A 25,405-nucleotide genomic window follows, 5' to 3' on the forward strand; every position below is an offset into this window, starting at 1 on the left:
TGGCATAGAGCAGCTGCACAATAAATACTCAGGGAAATAAAGGCAAGCCTTGAGGACATTGGGCTAAGTGGAATAAGCCAGCCACAAAAGGCTGTATAGTATATGATCCCACTTACATGAGGAACCTGGAACAGTCTAAAACATAGAAAAAGAAAAAGAGAGTAGAACAATGATAGCTAGCTGCAGGGAGAGAGGGAAATGGAAGTTGCTGGTTAGTGGAGACGGGGTTCAGTTGAGGAAGATGAGAGTGCTCTGGAGACAGACGGTGTTGGTGGCTGCACAACCACCTGACTGTTCAACGCCACCAGACTGCATACTAAAAAAGGGAAAACTATGACAACAGTAAATATAGTGGTCACCACAGGCTGGGAAAGGGAAGGAGAAACAGGTGGAGCACAGAGGATGCTTAGGATGGTGAAGCTATTCTCTGTGATACCATGATAATGTATAATGTCATCAACATCTGTCTGGGTCAATGGAATGAGAAACTCCAGGTGTGAACCCTGATGTAAACTATGGGTCAGGTGGTTATAATGTGCCAATGTAGGCACCTCAATGATAACAAATGTCCTCCTCTGCTAGGGCACGTTGCAAATGGGGCATAATGAATATGAGGAAAGAGAGTGCGTGGGAAATCTTTGTGTCTTCTGCTCAGTATCACTGTAAATCTAAAACTGCTCTAAAAAAATAAAGGCTATTTTTACAATAAAGAAAAAATATGGGAAAATCTTAAAAAATAAAAATGGTTAAAATGGTAAGTCTTATGTACCTCAATAGAAAAAAAGTCAGTCACTAAAGAACAACAAAACAAACAAACAAAAGCACAGACAGGAGAAAGGAAGTGGGGCAACAGCCTGTGACAGATGCATCTCTAAAACAGCCTACTACCTTTTGGAAAACAACCAAAGCACTGTATTGTCTTCCCTAAAATTCGTAGCACTGCCAACTTCCTTCCAAGCCTTGCGGTCTAAAAAGAAGGGATAAACCACGAGGTTTGGGATTTATATTAAGTGGAAATATTACCGGCTCACTATTGCTGAAATGAAAGGAGGGAAAGAAGATGGTGATGTCATAGAGCCCAAGACAGAGAACACTTCAAAGGTGCTAGACATCAAGTAGATGAAGACTGAAAAGTGACAATGGGTTTAGAGATTGGGAGGCCAGAAGTGACCTTCTCAGTACCTGCATCTGGGGTGGTGGAGCAGAAACCTGATAGCAATAGATCACAACAGTCAGTGGTCTCTCTCTCTCTCTCTTTCTCTCTCTCTCTCACACACAGACACACACACACACTCCAAAGAATGTGATATAAGATGCATGGTATGCAGGATTCCATACAGTGGTGGGACATAAAAGCGAGACTAAGAGACATGGACAAGAGTGTGGTGGTTACGGGGGGTGGGGGGAGGGAAGGAGGGAGAGGGGGAGGGGAGGGAGAGGGGTACAAAAAAAAACTGGATAGAGGGTGATGGAGGACGATCTCTCTTTTGGTGATGGGTATGCAGCAGAACTGAATGACAAGATAACCTGGAAATGTTTTCTTTGAATATATGTACCCTGATTTATTGATGTACCCCATTAAAATAAAAATTTATTTATAAGAAAAAAAATATGCATGGTACCCTGTTAGTTCAACAAATCTGTTACAAAATTATATATATATATAAAATATATATATATAAAATATATATATAATATATATATGGCATGATTTTAATTATGTTAAAATTAAAACAACAAAGGACTAGAAGAAACATCAAGATACAAACCATCATGCCTTGGTATCTTTAATTCTATTTTCTATTTATAATTTGATTGAATGAAGATGTGTTGTTTTATAATAACAGATAGAAAGCCATGCTTTTGTGGAGCTCCGTTAACAATGGTAAGGACCAGATCATAAGTAAATAAGCCACAAGTCCAGTGGTGATAACCCAGAAGAAAAAATAGAGCAGGTTGAGGGTTGAGGAGGTCAGAGGGGCAAGTGGAGGGTCATTTGGTAGAGGCTGCTCAGGCAGATGCCAGGCAGCAGAGACCTGAAGAGACAGAGGAGGCAGACCTTGTACATGTAGTGAGGAAGGGAAAACAGAGTCAGCAGAGTGAGTAGTTTATGTAGAGATACTCAATGCAACATCAGCTACAGCAGTAAGAAGTTAGAAACAATGTAGATAATGAGTAAAGGGCATAGTTAAATAAAATATGGCATGTTTTATCACCGGTTACCATGCAGCACTCAGAATAAAACTGCAAATAAGACCACAAAATGCCATGCACCCCTTCCATATTAGTAGGGTCCACATGAGGATGACATCAGGGCTGGCCAGTCACCTGGGAGAAGTGGTGCTCAAATCAAGGCTAGGCACAGCACCGCTGTACCCAGCATTGCAGAGAGGCAATTTAGCTATAATGTAGCAAGAGTCTCACAAATGTTTATACTTGTTTAAGGAGCAATTCTCTTTTGAGAAATCTATCCTCACATGGTCTAAAAGTGGACAAAGAAAACCATGCTGTTACTTAAAATAGTGAAAAATTGGAAATGGTTTCATTGTTCAAAATTTAGGTAATGGTTAAGTAAAATATATTATATTCATGTGATGAAATACTATGAGGCCCTCAATAGTGTGTTTTGAAGAGGTTTTTTTTAATACGATAGGATAACTTTTATGATATAATGTTAAACAAAAAAAAAGTCCATACTCAAAAATTGTGTACAGTGTCATGTAGGAAAAGAAAAATATCCTTAGGTAAAACAGGAAATAAATGTGTTCAATATGTTATTCACAGCTGCCTCTAGGTAAGAACATAGTTGTTGCTATTGGTCTGTTTTTTGTTTTTTTGTTCTTTTACTTCTTTTTTCTTTCCTGAACCTTACAAGTTTTATACAAAGAACACATTATTTTGACAACTATAAAAATAATAAAATTTAAAACTTTAAATATTACTTGTTGGAAAAAAACACAGAATGTGTGTGTGTGTGTGTGTGTGTGTGCGCGCGCGCGCTCATGCACGCAAAAGTGGAGATAAGAATAGAATATTCTTTGAATAAAACTGGCTGTAGAGAATTTATTTTGTAAAGATGGTGCATAAATGGAGAGTAAAATTATAATTTTTAACTGTTGTTTATGTTGCACTGCGGTTTGGGTGCTGGCAGAGGTCCGACCTGGTTCGTAAGCCATGAGGGAAGTACCGGTGGAGAGGACAGAGCTGAGAATGCAGGACAGAGGGGCCGCTGGTGAACAGAGCAGCAGGCTAGCAAGGCCCAACAGAGCCCTCTCTCCTCAGAGCGAATATGTCCCAGATGACAAAGAAATGTCACCCTGGACACTGAGAAATAGAGTGGCCATACCCCCAAGCGTGGGGCATTAGTCCTTGCTGTGAAGTCTGCCAGGCTGAGCCCAGGAACTAAATAGGGGCTAGTTCCACTCCACCCTTGAATCCAAATAGCTCGGGGAATCAGAAGGAAAGGCAGAAAAGCGTTTGGCTCACCCCAGAAATAACATCTGTCTCAAGGCACTGGGCTGCACTGACCAGAGGAGCAAAAAGCCCCCTCATCCACACCCCACTCCACTCTGTCTACATCTAGAAATCAGGCTCCCAGGACAGATCGTACTACTTGGTACTGTGAGATGAGAGGGGTCATGGGAAGGGTAAAGAGAGTGGTGAAGGTGGAGGAAGGAGGCATCCTGGCAGCTCTGAGTGGGAAGGGGCAGATCAGAGATGAAACAATAAAACAAATGCCCGTGAGATCCTAAAACTCAGGTAGGGGGAATAGATAAACAAACTCCAGCACCTCCAGACAATGGAATGCTACTCTGCAGTGAAAAGGACCAAATTACTGATAGATGCAACAACCTGAATTTTGAAGACATTTTGTGAAGTGAGAGAAGCCAGTCTCAAAAGTTTACATATTGTATGGTTCTCTTGATGGGACATTTTCCAAGAGATAAAACTATGGGGATGGAGATGAGATCGATAGGGTAGCCACCACAGTTACAGGTGGGGGTGAGTGGTGGGTGGCCACAGGAGAAGTCTTTTTGGAGTTATAGAATTGGCGCTGTGATTATAAGAATCTACACATGAGCTAAAATTCCTAGGACTGTACATCAAAAGAAAAGGGGCAATTTTAGTGTATGATTTTTAAAATAAAATGGATAATAATAATAATAAACTCTGAATGACAGAAAAGAGATCAAGGTTGGCAGGAGTTGTAGTAATGTCGACTACAAAGGATCAGCATGAGGTCATATGGGGACGGGATAGAAATGAAAAAAAAAATGTTTTGTATCCTGATCATGGTGGTAATCAGAGGGCTAAGCATGTGTCAGGCTATAGAACCAGCCTGACCAGGCGGTGGTGCAGTGGGTAGAGCATCGAACTGGGATGCAGAGGACCCAGGTTCGAGACTCCGAGGTTGCCAGCTTGAGCGTGGGCTCATCTGGTTTGAGCAAGGCTCACCAGCTTGGACCTAAGGTCACTGACTCGAGCAAGGGGTTACTCAGTCTGCTGCAGGTCCACAGTCAAGGCACATATGAGAAAGCAATCAATGAACAACTAAGGTGTTGCAACAAAAAAATTGATTGATGCTTCTCATCTCTTTCTCTGTTCCTGTCTGTCTGTCCCTAACTATCCCTCTCTCTGACTCTCTCTCTGTCCCTGTAAAAAAAAATGTATAGAACTATATATCAAAGAATGAATTTTACTGGATGTAAATTAAAATCAAATAAATAAAATTTTAAAACTTTCATGAACAGTTCTGAAATCTTAGTGGGGGGTAATGCACATTGATTTATGCCTCCGGATCTGGATTTCACCCATACATTTTACCTTGAAGAAAAAAACTTAGTGAATGGAATAAAGTCAGTAATCAAATTCACAATAAAAGAAAACTTTTATTTTTCATTGCGATGAAAAATAACTAATGAACAACAATATCTAATGAACAAACACTTATCCTAGAAACAGTTTTTGAAATTTCAAAAATGAAAACATGCCTTATGAGTATTTAGGATTAAAAAAAAATCAAGTTTGCTTCAAATTTCCCAATAGTTCCAATCACCAGAAGAAAATGGAACTGTTTTTCTTGTTGGGGAGAAAGGCGAAGTCCCAGAACTCTCCAGCCAAACAATTTGTTTTCATTTGGGAGGTCAACAAAAAGTCAGTGTAAGCCTCAAAAAATATACCACCCACCTGTCCCTCCTAGAAATAAAATATATTTCAAAAACATTCTCTAATCATCTTAGAGAAAAATCAAAATGAAAAATTCAAGCAAGAAAATGTAATAACACAAAATGATTAGGGACAAACATTAATATCAATGAAAACATCAAATCAATGCAAAAGGAAGAAAAAAATCATGAAAGACAGGATACATATGTTTTTAAAATAACTGAGAAAATACTGGATTATTAAACTAATTAAATTAACAAATTCATAAAGTAAATATAGATGTAAAAATTCAAAGTACAATAGAAGGCACTGCATTTGACAGTCTATGAAGAGGACACTTCTCCGTGACTTACTAGGATTGGCACCATGAACATAGGAATCATGTAATAGGAGGAGGTCCAATGATGTAATCTAGCATCTCAGTGCCAATTTTTATTTGATGATTTAGATATATTCTGAATTAATTTAAATGCTCTGAGAATATTAAGAACAGAAAGACATTTTTTCTAACGTGATAAAGATTTTCTCTCAAACCACAGACAAGCCACTGAAATCAGTTCTAGGATGCAACATAAATGAACCTTGAGGACATAATGCTAAGTGAAGCAAAGCAGTCACAAAAGGCTAAATGCTGTACAATTCCATTCATTTGAGGTACCTAGAGTGGTCACATTCACAGAGACAGAAAGTAGAGTGAGGCTGGGGGGAGGCGATGGGAAAGTGGAGAATGGGAAATTTTTTGTCTAATGGGTATAAAGTTTCAGTTTTAAAACATGAAAAGAGTTATGGAGATGGATGGTCATGATGGTTGTACAAAGTCATGAATATACTTAATATCATTGAACTGTTGCTTAAAAATTGTTACTATGGTGAATTCTATGTTAAATGTATATTTCACCACAATAAAATAAATTTTATTAAAGACTGGAAGAAATTAAAAATAATGTGTTTGAGATTATAAATGATTATTTTTTCTTATCTCTTCTCAAACTATTCATAATGCCATGTGTCTTCTATAATTTAAAAAATAAATGGAAAACCCAACCCAAACTAAAAATGTGCTTTAAGAATGCTAATAACAACTTTCGTTGACTTAGCCCCTACTCTGTGCAGCTGCTTGATAGGGACTGTAGAATTGTGATCTAATTCTGCAGCTCTTCTGCAGAGCTGATGCCTTGGACACATGACGAAACTGGGTCTTGTTGGACCATGTGAAGAATTCAAAATTATTTTCTAAGAGGCCCACATAGTGGTGGGCATACCCAGCTCCTAGCAGAAGCTTTCATTGAGCTCCTACTACGCTCCCATCTGTGCTGGATAGGGCAGGTATTCGAGGCAGAGAAAGCAACAACAAAGACAGCAGGTAGCACAGCTGAAGTGCCAGAGGGGACCTTTGGGTGGAAGGCTATGATCACCCTGGGTGAACTGTACCTGTGACATTGTGGGGAGCTGATGAGGGTTTATGAAGTGAAGGTGGTGGTTATAGACTGACCAGGCAGTGACGCAGTGGATAGTGTCAGATTGGGACACAGAGGACCCAAGTTCGAAACCCCAAGGTCGCCAGCTTGAGCATGGGCTCATAGACATGACCCCATGGTCACTAGCTTGAGCCTAAAGGTCGCTGGCTTGAAGCCCAAGATCAATCACTGGCTTGAGCAAGCAGTCACCGGCTCAGCTGCCCCCCCCCCCCCCAGTCAAGGCACGTATGAGAAAGCAATTGATGATCAACTAAGGTGCTGCAATAACAAGTTGGTGCTTCTCGTGTTTCTCCTTTCCTGTCTGTCTGTCTATATCTCTTGCTAATAAATAAATGAATTGATTTATTAATTAAATCTCTAGTTAAATGGTAAATAGACTGGGGGAGAGGATGAGAAGCTTCTAGGAGCAAGGCCATTAGTGAAGGTGGCACAATCAGTTCTCAGCAGAGGAAGGGCTCCCAGAGCAGGGAGGACACAGGCACTGCCTGAGCAGATGAGCCAGACAGACAGGTGCAGAGCCTCAGGAGGGTCTTGCATCATGGTGGGGCTCTCCAAGATTTGGAAAACTGGCCACCTGTGGAGACTGTTTACATCTGGGAACCTCCTTTCATGTAAGAGACTTTACAGATAGATGTTTGAAAGAATGCGGCAACAAATGTAGCACCATGTCTTAAGTTGGACAATATAAAATTGCCATTTTGTATACTAGAATGCAGCCACATGTCAGGGTTTGTAGCCAATCTGTAGTGTGGTCTCGCATTCTTGTCTAAAAAGAAAAAGGAAAACAAGATGACATGATCAAGTTCACTGGAGTGACAGGAAGACACTGGAGTGGTGTGGGGTTGGGGTGGGTAGGCAAGCCAGAGGTTTTATTTCCACTTTAACAACATGCTTCTATACAGCTTACCTTCATTATAGTCGGTAGATGGCTGTTTTTGAAATAAAGGGAAATTCAGTAAATACGGGAGTTGCATTAAGTGTGTTTTAACACTTCAAGGCTGATTCTGATCTTGGTTCTGTCATCAAACTAAGGTATGACCTCACTCAGTCATCCCTTCTTATGTTAACTGGGGGTTGGGTTAGATTGGCAATCCCAAACCTGGACGTACAGGAAAATCTCCTAGAGACCTTTGCCAAAGAAAAGAAAAGAAAAGAAAAGAAAAGAAAAGAGAAGAGAAGAGAAGAGAAGAGAAGAGAAGAGAAGAGAAGAGAAGAGAAGAGAAGAGAAGAAAACCTAGCAAGCCTGGAAGTTATATTTTGAATGGTCCCTCCCCAGGTGACTGATAACCAGCCAGGTATGGGGACCCCTGGCCCCAAGGTTGGGAGGTTTCCTTCCAGTTGTCCTATTACTTTATTCCATATTTGTTGTTGCTTTTATCTTTCCCTCTTTGAGTTTAGCCCCAACCCAATAAGACATTCAATTCTATATCACAGAAACATCTGACAGAATCCTTCTAGCACCCGACCCATTCAGCAAGGGAAGACCGTAGACAAAGTAGAATATGTATATGAATGCTTAAATGCTTCAAATGGGTTAAGCATTTGGTTTTCCTCAGATTATTTTTTTGCATGAATATCAACCATTTCACATTTGGAATCCTTCTGCAAACAGAGCAGTTTGTCTTTGTGTTTGCTCATTTAAAAACAAATATTTGCCTGCCAAGCAAATACTGTCTCTTAGGATGTGCTATTAATAGGATAATTAGGCAGCCGGTAATGAAAAGGATTGCTGGCAATTATGGCAAGATTTGTTTTGGCATTTGAAGGCAGCTACAGAGGCTGGAGTGCTAAAATCTACCTTGGAGTTAATTAGTGCAATTAGAACACACCTGAAAAAATAGCCCAGCTAATGAACTACTTCACTTTACTTTTAAAGTGACATCAGCACTCAGCAGTTCCCAGGTTGCCTGGGCAATCCCAGCCCCTGCTGTTTCTACTGTGACAGAGGGCTGTGGACAAGACAGAGAGCCTGACTGCCTGCCTTCACTTTTCATGAGCTCATCGTCCATGGGCTCTTCTCTTTCAATACTACCCCTGCCTCACCCCAGTTTGTTTGAAAGCAAGTTCTGTTTTTTCTTGCTTGAGCCTCATGATAACCCTTTGAGATATATGAGCAAGGTTTAGCGTTTAGGGGTTTCTCTGCCATTTTTCAGATAAGGAAATTGAGGACCAGAGATGCCCAAGGGTTTCTTAAGGCCGTAGATAAGGTCAGAATTCATAACCTAGGATTGAGAAAAATTAGAGAGTAATCCAGACACATCTGTCTGCACAAAATGCTGAACTTGCAGGGACTTCGAGGCTCTCTGACCCGTGACCCCGGCTAACTTCACTGGCAACAGGACATGAATCTGAAATAGCTTCACTCATTCAGCTTAGAAAATAGTCTCAAACTTACCCTTACCCTTCCCTCTTCCCTGCTGGCCTGCTCCTTCCCACGACTCATTCTCAGCGACATTCCCTTCGTGAGCATGCAGGCAAGGCGATGTGTGGGCATTGGTGGCCATAGCACACATCAAACATACTGGCCAGTGTGTGTGTGGCTGCATGGGCACTTGAGGGTACATGGAAATTAGGGTCGGTGTACACACACACCCTGAGGGGGGAAGCGTTAGAGCAGTAAAGAGGAGAAGAAGAGTGGCAGTCAGACTAAGGCATGCTCTGCAATATGAGGCAAGTTATTCAACCAGTTTAAAGTCTTAGGTTTCTCATCTAAAACATGGGAATAGAATTGATATCCACCGCACAGGTTCAGCTTTACGGGTTCAGTGAGCCCTTTCTCGCGTGCTGGCCCGTCATCATCACCACTATGATTATCACAGTTAATGCAGTTGTGAGCTGTGCTTCCCTGCTAGCCGTGCATGACCAAACACTGGGGTTATCTCATTCAGACCTTTGGGGCAGTTCAGTGGGACAACGAGGAAAGGAGCCCTGGAAAGCCCAGGGAGACCGCACTCTTCCTAGACCCTTGAGCCCAGTTCTCTACTAACCTGCAGAATCCCACCAGAGACAGGATAGGGACTCAGGCCTGATTGTTACTATCTCCTGCACTTCATCCACCAGAATCTTTGTCTTCAAAGGCAAACAGCTGCGCAGATAGCTATTCATCAGGAACCTTGCCCACACTTTCTTTGTTTTCTTTTTAATTAAAATTGTATTTTTTAATTACAGTTTACTTTCAACATTATTTTGAATAAGTTCCAGGTGTAAAGATAGTGTTTAAGCAATCATATACTTTACACAGTGTTCCCCTGATATTCCAGTACCCACCTGACACCATACAGTTATTACAATGTTATTGACTGTACTCCCTATGCTGTCCTTTGCACCCCATGACTATTCTGTAACTTCCTATTTGTACTTCTTAATCCCTTCACCTTTTTCACCCAGCCCCAATCCCCTTCCCTCTGTCAACCATCAGTCCATTCTCTGTATTTATGAGTCTGTTTCTGTTTTATTTGTTTGTTTATATTATCCTTTAGATTCTAGATGTAAGTGAAATCACACAGTATTTGTTTTTTTCTGACTGGTTTATTTCACTTAGGTCCATCTGAGTTATCACAAATGGTAAGATTTCATTCTTTTTATGGCTGAGTGATATGCCATTGTATATACATATGCCACTTCTTCTTTATTCACTCATCTGATGGGCATTTAAGCTGCTTCCAAACCTTGGCTATTGCAAATAATACTGCAATGAGCACAGGGATGCCTATATTTTTCCAAATTGGTGTTTCAGGTTTCTTCAGATATATTCTCAGAAGTAGAATCACTGGGTCATAACGGAGTTCCATTTTTATTTTTTGAGGAATCTCCATACTGTTTTTTATAATGGCTTCACCTATCTGCATTCCCACCATCAGTGCAGGAGGGTTCCCTTTTCTCCACATCCTCACCAGCACTTGTTGTTTGCTGACTCATTAATGATAGCCATTCTGACAGGTGTAAGGTGCTATCTCATTGTGGTTTTAATTTTCATTTCTTTGATGACTAGTGATGTTCAGCATCTTTTCATATGTCTATTGAAAATCTGTATTTTCTCTTTGGAGAAGTGTCTGCTCAGTCAGTCCTCTGACCATTTTTTAATTAGACTTTGTTGTTGGTTTTGCATTGTATGAGTCCTTTATACATTTTGGATGTTAAACCCTTGTTGGATGTATCATTGGCAAATATTTTCTTCCATTCAGCAAATTGTCTTTGTTTTATTGATGGTTTCTTTTACTGTGGAAAAACTTTTTAGTTTGATGTAGTCCCATTTGTTTATTTTTTTCTTTTGTTTCCCTTGTCTGAAGAGATATATCAGAAAAAAAAAACTATTCCTAAAAAAATGTCAGCAATTTTATTGCATATGTTTTCTTCTAGGAGTTTTATGGTTTGGGGTCTTACATTTAAGTCTTTAATCCATTTTGAGTTTGTTCTTGCATATGGTACAAGAAGGTGGTCTACTTTCAAACTTTTTTAATGTATTTGTTCAATTTTTCACATCATTTATTATTAGGCCAGTGGTTTTCTTTTTTTTTTTTTTTAACATTTTTTTCTACAGTAAATTTTTTTTTAATATTTTATTTATTGATTTTTTAGAAAGAGCGGAGTGAGAGAGAGAGACAGAGAGAGAGAGAAGGGGAAGGAGCAGGAAGCATCAACTCCCATATGTGCCTTGACCAGGCAAGCCCAAGGTTTTGAACCGGCGACCTCAGTGTTCCAGGTTGATGCTTTATCCCACTGCGCCACCACAGGTCAGGCATTAGGCCAGTGGTTTTCAACTGCTGGTCCACAGACCAGTGCCCATCTGCCAGAAATTTCATGCCAGTCATGAAAGAGTTAACCACCCTGATGTTGTACATTGCAGACCAGGGGTTGAAAATGAGAGTAATAGATTATCTTTGCCCCATTGTATATTCTTGCCTCCTATGTCAAATATTAATTGACTATAAAGGTGTGAGTTTATTCCTTGGCTCTCTATTTTGTTTCATTGATCTATGTATCTATTTTCATGCCAATACCATGCTGTTTTGATTACTATATACTTGTAGTATAGTTGAATATCAGGTAATATGATACCTCCAACTTTATTCCTCTTTCTCATAATTGCTGTGGCTATTTGGGATCTTTCGTGATCCTATAAAAATTTTTGTATTATTTGTTCTAGTTCTATGAAAAATGCCATTGCTATTTTAATAGAAATTACATTGACTCTATAGGTTGCTTTGTGTAGTATGAATATTTTAATGATGTTAATTGTTCCAATCCATAAGTGCAGCATATATGCTTCTATTTATTTGTATTTTCTTTAATTTCTTCTGTCAGTATCTTACAATTGTTTGAGTACAGGTCTTTTACCTCTGGTTAAATTTATTCCTAGGTAGGTTTTTATGCAATTGTATATGGGATTGTTTTCTTAGTTTCTCTTCCTGATAGTTCACTATTGAAGAATAAAAATGTAACTGATTTTTGAATATGTATTTTGTATCCTACTACTTTACTGAATTTATTTATTAGTTCTAGTACTGTGTGTGTGTGTGTGTGTGTGTGTGTGTGTGTGTGTGTGTGTGTGTTGGAATCTTTAGGGTTCTCTACATACAGTGTCATATTGTCTGCAAATAATGACAATTTTACTTCTCCCTTTTCAATTTGGGTGCCTTTTATTTCTTCTTTTTGTCTGATTGTTTTGACAAGGATTTCCAATACTATGTTAAATAAGAGTGGTGAAAATGAACACCCCTGTCTTGTTCTTGATCTTAACAGAAATGCTTTTCATTTTTCCCCAGTGATTATGATGTTAGCTATGGGTTTGTGATATATGCCTTTATTATGTCGAGATACGTTCTCTCTTTTCCCACTTTTCTGAGAGTTCTTATCATAAATGAGTACCGGACTTTGTCAAAATTTTCTTTTTTGTATCTATTGATTTGATCAGATGACTTTTATCCTTCATTTTGTTTACATGGTCTTAATTGCAATGTGGGTATTATACCAACTTTGCATTCCAAGAATAAATACCACTTGATCATAATATAAAATCTTTTTAATGTATTGTAGAATTCAGTTTGCTAATATTTTGTTGAGGATGTCTTCCCTTCTCTTGAATTTTTTCTGAATAGTTTGAGAAGGATAAGTTTTAGTTTTTCTTTAAATATTTGGTAAATTTTATCTGTGAGGCCATCTGGGCCAGGATTTTTGTTTGTTAGGAATTTTTTGGTTACTACTTTAATTTTGTTGGTTGTAATTGGCCTGTTCATATTTTCTGTTCCTTCTTTATTTAGTCTTGGAAGATTGTATGCTTCTAGAAATTTATCTATTTCTTCCAGATTGTCCAATTTGTTGGCATATAGTTGTTTGTAATCCTTTGTATTTTTATAGTATCAGTTGTTAGTCTCTCTCATTTCTGATTTTATTTATTTGGGTCTTGTCATTTTTTTTTCTTGATGAGTCTAGTTAAAGGTTTATCAATCTTGTTTATCTTTTCAAAGAATCAGGCCTTGGTGTTATTGATCTTTTATATTGTATTTTTTAGACACTACTTTGTTTATTTCTGTTCTGATCTTTATAATTTCCTTTATTCAATTTGAGCTTTATTTGTTCTTTTTCTAGTTCCTTTAGGTGTAAGTTTGGATTGTTCATTTGAGAATTTTCTTGTTTCTTGAAGTAGGTCTGTAATGCTATGTATTTCCCTCTTAAAACTGTTTTTGCTGTGTTTCATAAATTTGGGGTTGTTGTGTTTTCATTTTCATTTGTCTCAAGGTACCTTTTGATTTTTTCCTTGATCTTATTGTTAACCCATTCATTGTTTAGTAACATGTTATTGTGTGTTACTAAATGTGTTTTTTATTTCTTTTTCTTGTAATTGGTTTATAGTTTCAAATCACTGCTGGCAGATACTTGACATGATTTCAATCTTCTTAAATTTATGATTCATGGCCTGATGTAGTCTATTCTGGATAGTGTACCATGTGCCCTTAAAAAGAACATATATTCTGCTGCTTTGGGGTGAAATGCTCTAAAAATATCAATTAGATCTATCTGATCTAGAGTGCCATTTAAGGTCACTATTTCCTTGTTGTTGTTGATGATTTTATTATTATTATTCTTGTTGTGTTTTAGCAAAAGAGACAGACAGATAGGAGGGAGAGAGATGAGAAGCATCAACTCATAGTTGCAGCACTTTAGTTGTTCATTGATTGCTTCTCCTTTGTGCTTTGGCTGGGGGGCTCCAGCTGAGCCAGGGACCCCTTGATCAAGCCAGCAACCTCAGGATCCAGCCAGAGACCATGGGATCATGTTTATGATCCTACACTAAAGGTGGTGACCATGCACTCAAGCTGGTGAGCCCATGCTCAAGCTGGCAACCTCAGAGTTTCAAACCTGGGGCCTCCGTGTCCCAGGTCGACACCACTCACTGCACCACCATGTCAGGATCCTTGTTGATTTTCTGTCTGGAATATCTGCCCATTTAATATCCAATGGGGTATTTAAATTCCTTACTGTACTACTGTCAATCTCTCTCTTTATGTCCATCAATATTTGCTTTATATATTTAGATGATCCTCTCTTGGGTTCATAAATGTTTACACAGGCTATATCCTCTTGTTGTATTGCTCTCTTTATCATTATGTAGTGTCTTTCTTTGCCCCTTACTATATAGCCTTTGTTATAAAGTCTATTTTGTCTGATATAAGTATTGCTAACCCACCTTGTTTTATTTTCATTTGCATGAAATAGCTTTGTCCATACCTTTACTTTTAGTCTGTGTATATCTTTAGTTCTAAGGTGGGTTTCTCGTAGACAGTAGATATATGGGTCTTGTTCTCTTACCCTATGACTTTTGATTGAAGTACTTAATTATTGATAGGTACATATATATATATATTGCCATTATACATATTTATGTATCCTTTTTTTCTTTTTTCTTTCTTCTTCTTAAAGAAGTCCCTTTAACATTTCTTGTAATGCTAGTTTGATGGTAAGAAACTCCTTTAGCTTTTTCTTGTCTGGGAAGCTCTTTATTTCTCCTTTAGTTATAAATGACAGCCTTGCTGGGTCGAGCAGTCTTGGTTGCAGGACCTTGCTTCTCGTCACTTTGAATACTTTGAGTCAACCCCTTTGGCATGCTGCGCACTTTCAAACATGACCTTTAATCTGAACAGCAACCCCCTGAGCCAGGTCTCCTCATCTTTTTAGGAATAAAGAAATTGGGACTCATAAAGTTGAGGTAACATGTCCGAGGCCACACAGCCAGTCAAGGACCAGGCCAGAACTGAACCTGAAAGAACGGACCTCAAGCCCAGCCTCTTTCCACCCACACACAGTCCTGCATTATCTGTGGCCCAAAGTCTCCTGCTGAGAACTTGAGGACTTGGAGCCAGCCATGGGCACATTCCTGGGAACAGTCAGACCTCTCCACCACCCCACAGCCATAAGCATTAGAAATCACAGAAACAAGACTTTGCATTTTGTATACAGAAGTCAAAGAAGAAAAACCCTCACACAAAAGCTGAAATCTATGTCCTGCAGTAGTTGGATTGCACTGACTAATTAGAAAATTGTATTTATATAACCCTCTAATTTGTATTTATGTGTTGCTAAGGGTGCAGCGAGCTAGGCGGGGAATTACATCCAGATTAGCCTTGGTCCGTAAGCAGCCCGGATTGGAGCGGCTTTCTGTGCTAAAAGGAGAGAGAATCAAAAGGATTCGGGGCAGAAATTCCCAATGAGGCCATTGTCTCTCTCCTCCATCATGGATTCCATGAGCCTGGGCCCTTCAGGGGCTACCCAGTAAAACCTCATGGACTCCTCGGTCTGACCAAGAGGCAAGATTACCCAAGAAGCTCATTTCCAGCTGAGGTTGGCCTTTGGTTTCCTAAACAAAATTAGTTTTGTTCTCCTTAACATGTGTTTGGCAAGATTAAAGATCCCTCAACCTGTGCAGCTTAATACCCGCTTGCTGTGTCAGAGGGCAGCCCATGCCCTGTCCTGGGGGTGGGGGGAAGGGAAGTGGGAGCGGCAGACTTGGAATCCTGTTTATTGAATTAGAGACTTTTAATGGATAACGGGTATCTGTGTGGAGATCTTAATAATTTGTTGTGTTGGGGGGAAGTTATTTGATCTCAAAATCGTTTTAAAGTGTTTCAGTTCTGGTTCTTTTTTTTTTTTTCATTTCTTTTTTAAAATTGGATCAACAGATGGGCATGGATGGAAGAGATGAGGTTGGGAGAGTCAGTTCTATTATTCAGTGGAGGGGGGGGGCAGTCTGACCCCGGAGCCATTTGGGTGTGGGACTCAATGAACTTTGGGTCAAAGGCTGCCAGATGGCACATTGTGTGGCCAGGTGAGACTCAGAGGTGTTCTGGGGAGAGAGGCATTGAAGCTAGAATTTGCCTCCAGGGAGCCTCCTACTGGTCCCACTGTTGCCAGGAAGTTGCATTCCACTGAATTCAGTCTAGTGTGACTTAAAGTTGTTGACCTTGGCCATCCTGTTGTCCTACCGGAACCTATTCTTTATTCATTATAATTAAGGGAGTGGTCTAAATGGCGCAGCTTATTCCAGCTCTGATATCAATTATCTATGGAGCAGGCCCATGGGTTTCATAGCCAATTAGAGCAGCATTTCCCGTCACCCAGTAATACTTCATCGCAGTGGTAGAGCATTACAGTTTAAAAATGCGGGTTCTGCAGTCAGCCTGCTGGGAGGAGTCCATTGTGTTTGTACCGGTGATGAGCCCCGCGACCCCGGGCTAGCTCTTTAACCTCTCTTTGCTTTGCTTTCATTCTCTGTAATACTGCAGTGATAGTAACAGCTCCTGAATTGCAGAGCTGAGGTGAAAAGCAGATGAATAAATATGCACAAAGCTGCTAAAACAGTCTCCAGAGCCGCCCAGGTACTCCGCAATAGTGGTTGTGATCAGCATCACCCTCCTGACTGCAAATCTCTGTGTCCTCCCCACCACTGCTACTCCCTGGGGACGAGGAACGCACGCCTTGTTTAGCTCCTGGGTTACTCTTCAACTTGACATGTGCTGCGTGAGCCACGTTTCCTGGAGGATATGATAGGCTGTCACCAAATAGTTCTTGAATAAACAACCAATCATTTGTAACCTACGACCCATGCACAACACCCCAGCTTCAACTTCTTTTTACTTCACTTCCGTCTGTCTGGTTCTCAGTGAAGATGAAAAAGAGAGGTTCTCCCAATGCCCAGCGTGTCTGATCACACTCATACTCACACTCCACCTACTTGGGTGTTCCACCAAGAAAGTGCAATTCTTTGCTCTCTAAGGGCCTGAGGATGCCTCCAAATTGAGAAGCAACCTGGACTTTCTCGGGGCAGAGAGTTTCTTCAGGTAGATGTGAGCAGGGTGTGCTGGGGAAAGAGCCCTGGAGCAAGTGAGAGGGGACAGGCCTCTGCTCCACCCGACTTGCCTTGTCTGGGCCTCCCTGTCCCCATCTGTAAAATCAGGATCACTCTTTCCCAGGGTGTGTTCAGCATGACACAAATCCCAAAAATATAGTCAGAGAAGAAAAGTTTGGCGAAAAAAGAAAGAAAGAAAGAAAGAAAGAAAGAAAGAAAGAAAGAAAGAAAGAAAGAAAGAATAACAATAGGAGAAAGTGGCTGCTGTCCTCTTTTCCATGATGAGCAAAACTCATTAGTGGACTAGAGGCCCTGAGAGGTCCTGCAGTATGGAAACGAAATGGTTTGGCTTCACTTTTCCCAGGGGTCTCTAAGGGATTCTGCCACTAGAGTCTTCTTGCTATGTGATGCCCTGCATGGCCTCCTATGGAATGAGATGGTGGCCTCTGGATCTTTCCCAGTTGCAGCAAACTGTGCTTCCTCCCCCAGGAAACAATGAATAAACATGCAAGATGCAATGGTCCCAAGAAGTGGTTCAGTGTCCTCATGTCTTGGCCCAAGGGAGAAAAACAAGAAGAGGAAACCAGAAGCATGTGGTCAGCCTTGCACACTCTATAAAAGAAAACTGTGGGTCCTGGCCGGTTGGCTCAGCGGTAGAGCATCGGCCTGGCGTGCGGGGGACCCGGGTTCGATTCCCGGCCAGGGAACATAGGAGAAGCGCCCATTTGCTTCTCCACCCCCACCCCCTCCTTCCTCTCTGTCTCTCTCTTCCCCTCCCACAGCCAAGGCTCCATTGGAGCAAAGATGGCCCGGGAGCTGAGGATGGCTCCTTGGCCTCAGCCCCAGGCGCTAGAGTGGCTCTAGTCGCAGCAGAGCGATGCCCCGGAGGGGCAGAGCATAGCCCCCTGGCGGGCAGAGCGTTGCCCCTGGTGGGCGTGCTGGGTGGATCCCGGTCGGGCGCATGCGGGAGTCTGTCTGACTGTCTCTCCCCATTTCCAGCTTCAGAAAAATACAAAAAAAAAAAAATTAAAAAAAAAAAAAAAAGAAACCTGTGGTCCTTGACAACAGGGCAACAGGGAGAGAGGTGAAAGGGAGTTCAAGGAGGAGTCAGGAGGCCCAGCATGAGTCCTCTGCTGTAAATAAACAAACCAGAGAACCACCCTGCAAAGCAGGTTGTATTGCATTATGTAAGCAAGGCTGCTAGACATCTGGACATTTCTGTCAGCCCCTATCCCTCCAGTTGCCATAAATTTAAGCTAATCCTGTGGGTCCAGGATCATAAGAATAATCCTTACATCTGTGTGGGTTTTTCAGCTTCTGAAAGCTCATTCACAGAATTATCTCATTAGCTCCCCTTGATGCCTGGGGGGCGGGGGCTCAGGGGCGATCATCTCTGTTTGGCAGATTGAAGATGTTGAAACCCAGAGAAGGGAAGTGACTTTCTCAAGGTCACCCAGCAAGGCAGTGGAGAGTTAAAATTAATGCACATGTCTCCCAGTCCCAGCCTAGAACTCTCCAATGAGCCCAATGCTACCTTAAAAAAAAAAAACACCCCGAGACACAGATGTCTTCCATGCTTGCCATAGTCCCAGGCCTGGGTCTGCCTCAAAGAAGTCATGTGGTCCATCCAGAGGCAGATTAAGGTCAGCTGAGAAGACCCTGAGTACAGAAGAAAATATTGGAGCCCTGAAAAGAAGAGAGAGAGAGACAGGGAAAATAAAAATACATATTTTTAAATAAATAAAAACTATTATGTGCTATTAATGTTAAAATTGCACATATGAAACCAAACTTGGTGTCATTAGAAAAAAAAAAGTGTCAAGTTGGAGTTTTGCGGCCCCCTTTAGAAGTTGGGGCCCAGGGCATGTGCCCAGTGTGCCTGCTGTCAAATCCACCTCTGGATCCATCCCTCTGCCACTATATGATAATGGAACATAGACAGGAAGTTACAGTGGGAGGTCAGGGTCTTTAGAGTCAAACTGTACAGCTTCAAATCTCAGCTCCAGCTTCCTGGTCATCAAACTTCAGACCATGTGGCTGAGCTCTCTGCAGCTGCTCCTCACCTCCAAAGTGAGAAAGAAAATTCTGCAGTGAGTGCCACATGCTTTATCTGCTCTCCATCTCCCTTCTTCTGATAATGACTCCTCAATTTGGGGGGACTACTTCTGCCCCACCTGCAGACATGTGGCTCTGAAGGAGGCTTCCTATATATGATACCATTCCCACCTGCCTGGCTATAGGAGTAGACATGTGACTGGAAAGAACAAATGGAGACTTCCTTTGAAATTATTTTTAAAATAAAATGAAGATCCCCTTCCTTCTGTGGGTAATGCTGAGGTGATGTGACTCCAGGCTCATGGAGAATGCTGGCCTGGGAGAGGGGAGCAGCGCAGAGATGGGGAGAAAGTTCTGGAGGCATCTGAACCCCTGGTCACCCTACCTTTCCCATGGGTAGTTCACATGAGGTTATGAATCATGGGTAGTCCTTCCATCAACCTTTAAGACCCAGACTGTCTTGAATGTGTATCAAGTGGGAATTAACACCTATGCCTCTTATGTGTTGGGATCCCACCAACACAAAGACCAAGAAAACAGGCAGCAATCTAGGGAAGCTCCCCAAACAGCATCCCATACTCTGAACAAAAGACCTTAAGTCTCCTTAGCTTTTATAGACTCCTAGAACTTCAGAGCTTAAAATAATTTAAAGACAGGACCTGACCTATTGTGTTAACATAAGGGTGAGAGAACCTATTTCATGGCTTTGGATGTTGGATCCTAAGAGTGCTTACCCAGTTAGAAAGAGTCTCAGGACATAGGGAATCTAGAATTCTGGACTCTAGTCTCTGCAGTTTTGGCTGCCTTCCCCCACCTTGGCTCACAATTCAGAGAAGAAAGGGGAGGAAATGACTGGATGATAGGAATGCACCTGTATATTCTGCTTTTCTCAAATAAGGTTATGAGGATAAAGCCAGATTATATTATGCTACTATGAAAGGATTTATAGACATATAAAACAAGAGATTATTATTATTACAAAATTACAGACTCAAGTTTCCCTTGACATAAAGCTGACTTCCCTTGGGGAAATAATGGTAAACCAGGCCGTGCACAAAGGCTGGTGAGGGCACTTAGAAAATTGAGTGAGAATTATCTCCCAGTAATTCTTAGCCAGGCAGCCATCAGCTCAGTCCCCTGACTCCCCCTGACCTTTACCCCTAACCCTCCAGTTGCCTAAACTTGGAGAGTTGGGTGACAGACCAACAATCTTGGTTTGTCTGGGACTGAGGGCTCTCCTGAGACATGGGCCTCCACATATGCCTCCAGACTGCCTGGCATCACACAATAAATGATAGAAACAATGGGGGGGGGGCAGGCTCTGGCAACTGGAGGGTAGGATTTCACATAACTTCATAGGGTAAGCAACCATGTGGTTTGTTTGGAACTGAGTGGTTTTCTGAGTTAATAGCTCTCTGACAAGACTATCACCTGCATCAGGGCTATGTTCTTTAGCACTTCTGTCTCTCCCTGTTCCTGGGCCACAGTTGTCATCTCACCCCAAGACTGGGCACATGCACAGCTTGACTTAACTACAGCCCCTTTGGGTGACGCTGTCCATAGTGCTGAAACGTTCGTTTTCTTGGCGCGCTGGAGCCAGCCAGGTTATTTCTCCTATCCCTGGGATACTTGTTGGCTCGTACAAATATTTATTCAATAAATATCTTCATCAGTTAGCTTTGGATTTATAATAAGCCATCCTAAAACTTAATGGCTTAAGATGAACATATTAATTATCTCTTAAAATTCTGTGGGTTGCCTAAATCATTTTGGTTTAGGCCATGTTGGCTGATCTGTGGTTCGCTGGTGGTTTGGCTGAAGCTGGATGAGCTATGATGGCCTCACTCCTCTGTCTGGTGATGGACAAGCTGTTGGTACCTCAGTTGTCTCCCCTGCAGTCTCTTCAGCATTTGAGCTCAGGCTTATTTGTGTAGTAGACCTGGTGCTCTAAGACTACAGGAGAAAGTAAACTCCAGTGCTCAAATTCTCTCCAATTCTTGTCACATGTGCTAAAGTTTCATTGTCCAAGGCAAGACACATGGACCAGCTCTGAGCCCGTGTGGGAAGGGAGTTGCCCTAGGCCCAGACCCAGGGTGGAGAATGATTGTGGCTGGTTTTCAGAAGCAATTTGTCACTTCTCCTATTATCTTATCACCCCAAAGCACTACAAGCAATGGGACGACCCTCTGGTGAACCCATAAAAAATAAATTTTCCCCTAAAATTATTTTAAGCTGAAAGTCAACTTGGTCTCTGCTGAAATTACTTTTATAATTGTATCAAATACAATTAAAAGTCTCTTTGAACCTTCCCTCTAACATTCAGGGTCATACTTGCGGTTCTTGCTGCATCAGAGAAGAACTATCTGCTTTACTTCTTAATGAACAAAAAAGCCTTCTGAGTTGCAAGCCTTTCAACAATATTGAGCACTAATTTTTTGAGTGTGTGTGGCTGGGCAATAAATTCTCAGTGGTCTTTCTGGATGCATGCTGAAGAGATCTAGAGTATAGCAGAATCCTCAGTCCCCAGCTCGCCAGAATGGAGGGGATGTTAGAGAACACTCCCTAGGAGCCAGATTCTTACATTCATTCTTGTTGAATCCTCACAACAGACCCTCCTTCGTAGGATTGCCATCTTCATTTCAAAGAGAAAGAAACTGAGGTTGGAAAGATTAAGTATATTGGCCTAAGTCACAGAAGTGGCAGGTTGCATGGTAAGCATTTGAACTCAGGGGTTCTCTCCTCAAAGTCAGGGTTCTTTCCACCGTGATTGTCACTCAAGGCTGAAGAGCATTTAGAATCGGGGTCTGGGGCACAGGACTTTGATCCCAGAGTTTCCCCAGCTCCTGTGTGACACTAAGACACTCACTGAGGTTCTGTTGTCTCATCTGCAAAATGAACATCAGAATACCTGCACCTGCTACCTAGGCTAATGGGGAAAATGCAGACATCCTCAGGCTGTTCCTCTCCCACTGGACAGGAAGGTAAAGTGGCTCTTTAGAGAATGATTTTGGAAACATAGTTCAAAATTTTAAATATTTGTGTTCTCTGATCTAGCAGTTTCGATTTTAAGCATTCATGTTAAAGAAATATGTCCACACATTAGTTAGGATATACGCACAAAAATGTTTATTTCAGCATTGTTTATAATATCAAAAAATTAGAAATAATTTACATGTCTACATGAATTAGGCTTAACTACACTATAGAAACTATTTATGATTTTAAAAGATGAGAAAGACCTATGGATGAGGAAGTATGTTCAAACTATATTGTTTTAAAAAATAATTAAGCACATCTGTGCTTAATGATGGCATGGGGAAGTCACAAACATTGTTGCATAAAAAGATAAATTATAGCCCTGGCTGGTTGGCTCAGTGGTAGAGTGTCGGCCTGGCATGAAGAAGTCCCGGGTTTGATTCCCAGCCAGGGCACACAGGAGAGGCGCCCATCTGCTTCTCCACCACTCTCCCTCTCCTTCCTCTCTGTCTCTCTCTTCCCCTCCTGCAGCGAGGCTCCATTGGAGCAAAGATGGCCCGGGCTCTGGGGATGGCTCCTTGGCCTCTGCCCCAGGCGCTAGAGTGGCTCTGGTCGCAACAGAGTGACGCCCTGGAGGGGCAGATCGTTGCCCCCTGGTGGGTGTGCCGGGTGGATCCCGGTCGGGCCCATGCGGGAGTCTGTCTGACTGTCTCTCCCCGTTTCCAGCTTCAGAAAAAAAAAAAAAAAAAAGAGATAAATTATAGGATGATAAATAAACCCACAAATGCTTATTTAGAGATAAATGGATATAGAGAGAGAAATTTGGAAGAAAACATACAAAACTATTAACCAATAGTAAGAAGATGATGACTTAGCTTTTTGTTTCTTTGTTTTTACTTTTTTATTTCTATATTTCTTAATATGTTCACAGCAGGTAGGTATTATACTTTTAATGTAAAGAAAGAGAAGGATTCTAGTACTAGAAGAAACTTTGACGATGAACACAGCCCACAGAGAGAAGCTGGCTTGTCACTGTCACAGAGTCGACCAGTGGTAGAGTCAGACTGGGAGGCTGGCCTGTCGAAGGCCAGTCCAAGCCAGTTTTAGTCTTACAGACAAGCCCTTCAGAAAGCATAGAAACCGATGGACTCTTGAAGAATTGTTGGTGGAGCACAAGGGAGAATCCTGGTCAGGCGTAGAGAACGACATTCCATCTTGCCTCACGGCTAGCCATCCACATACTGGGCAAAGTCATTTCATTACTCTGAGCTTTATTTTTAGCATCTGTAAAATAGGTCTAATGATATCTGCCTCCAAGTGTTGTCCTAAGCTGCAAATAAAACAGGCAGCAGGTCCTAGCAGCAAAAATGGGAACTTGAACCCTAAACAAGTCTTTGTTTATTTATTCAGTCCCCTTCTCTGAACACTGGGACTAGTGCAAACTACCTCCCCAGGTTGTTGGAGAGCTGAAGTGAGGAAATGCATGTCACGTACTCAGGGACTCGGTACAGAAGCCGTCATCATGATATGAAAGCTTGGTGGAGATTGACGGGCTTTCATCGAACAACCAGCAACAGAGTCCTGCGATTCCTGGGCTGGTGTCCATTCCTGCACCCCTTCCCATCTTCCCTGCCTCCCTGAAGCAAGATGCCTCACATACGTCGGACACCCCAGGGTTCTGCCCTCACGGGAGAAGCTCTTCTCACACGGCAATTCCATTAGCCAAGTTTAAAAGGCAGTCACTCATTTTTGCTTCTCTCAGATACAGGAACCTCACTCATTGGGACAGGGCCTTGCTTGGGGTCTGGAATTAGATAGGGACGGATTCAAATCCTGATTCAGTTCCTGTTGGCTTTATGACCTTTTTACTTCATTCTGCAACAATCAGAAGCCATGGCAGGTTGTTGAGAGAATGACCCTACTCGAGAGAAGATTATGTTCCTCTTTTCTCCTTCAAACTGGAGTTTCTTTGTATATGAACTCTTGTCTCTCTGCCCACAGCCTCAGGAATGAAGAAAAGGCAGCCCTTCCTTGTGTTTTTTAGGACAGATGGAACCCTGCCTGCATCCCCTTTCTGCGGGCCAGGATAAATGAGAGTGGGGGCAGGAGTCTGGTAGGAAGACACTGTTCCAGGGCCTAGAAGCAAGGGACAGGTCTTTCCAAACCTGTCTTTGTGTTCAGAGAAATCAGTGTCCTACGGTCCTGAGTCAGGGCTCTGCTTGGCACAGGACATTCATGCTCCTTTAGCAACTGTCCCTACTTCACTCTCCTCCCCCAGAGCATCCGGCCCTGCAGATGCACAGTGCAGATTGTACTGGATGTCATCAAGGAGCCGAGGCTTACTGCGTGGAGGGCCCTCTCTGACCTGCCAACAGCTGGACAGGAGGGAGGACATCCAGGTTCTAAAATGACTCCAAGTGGGATATGCCTTTGCATTCAACTAGAGCAGAGCACAAGCGTGATCCATCTAAGCCACCATGGAGCCTCCAAAACAGCCCCTTCTATACCACTCCTAAAGCCAGCTCTACCTGTCCTGGACTCAGAGAACACTTGGTCAGGGTCCCCTGGTGTCCTCAGCCCTGTGTGGGTCCATGAGAAGCAGCCTCACTCCCCTCCCTCCTCCAGTCACCCCTGCCATCTATAGCTGGAGCTTGTGACAATCTAGGAAAACATGGCGTGAACACGCAAAGCCACAGTGAGTCAGTGGATGGTGTGTGGTTCTGACTGTATGTATGGCAAGAGGTCAGAAGAGGGAAAACTTTGAACAGCCCAGCTTGCCAGAGCTCTAGGCTCTGTCTCTGGCCCTGGTTGTGAACAAGGCTGCATGATTCTGGATCAAGATTCCAGTTGGAATGTTTTGGTTGTTTTTTTTGTTTTGTTTTGTTTTTATGCTCAAGTGTTTAATGAAGTGTTTGGGGGAGGAGAGTCACAATTGTGAGGCTGTGAGCAAGGGCACAGGACTCCTAAGTGCATAGAGATGAAGTAACTCTATGTTTGGGAGAAAAGAAATAAAACATCTCTAAGAGTTTGCCTCTGACATTAGCCTTCATTTCTAAGATTGGCTGTGGGTCGGTGCATTTCACCGACTGTTTTCCAGAAGAGCTTCTGCCTTCTCTGTTGGTGTGCTTACCCTCCGCAGAGCATGAGGAGCGGAAAGCTCCGTGGACTTGTTCCTCAAAGTGGGGACTCTGGACCAGCAGCAGCAGCGTCCCTCAGGGCTCGTTGGAAATGCAGAGTCTCAGACCATGCCCCAGCCCTCCAGAGTCAGAACCTGCATTTTAATGAGACCACCACGTGTTTCCAGAGCACGTGGGGTTTGAGAAGCAGCAGTGGGGGTGCTCGCGCCCCGAGAGGGCTCGAGCACCAAACTTTGGCCATTCGAGGGTGA

The 25,405-nt window shown here is 42.1% G+C and overlaps 1 pseudogene; it reads left to right on the plus strand.

Moving 5' to 3' along the window:
- Positions 1–25,405, plus strand: part of LOC136335537 (SCAN domain-containing protein 3-like) — a 457,801-nt pseudogene that overhangs the window by 423,404 nt on the left and 8,992 nt on the right.

This window comes from Saccopteryx bilineata, chromosome 4, assembly GCF_036850765.1.
Source record: "Saccopteryx bilineata isolate mSacBil1 chromosome 4, mSacBil1_pri_phased_curated, whole genome shotgun sequence".
Classification (NCBI taxonomy): domain Eukaryota; kingdom Metazoa; phylum Chordata; class Mammalia; order Chiroptera; family Emballonuridae; genus Saccopteryx; species Saccopteryx bilineata.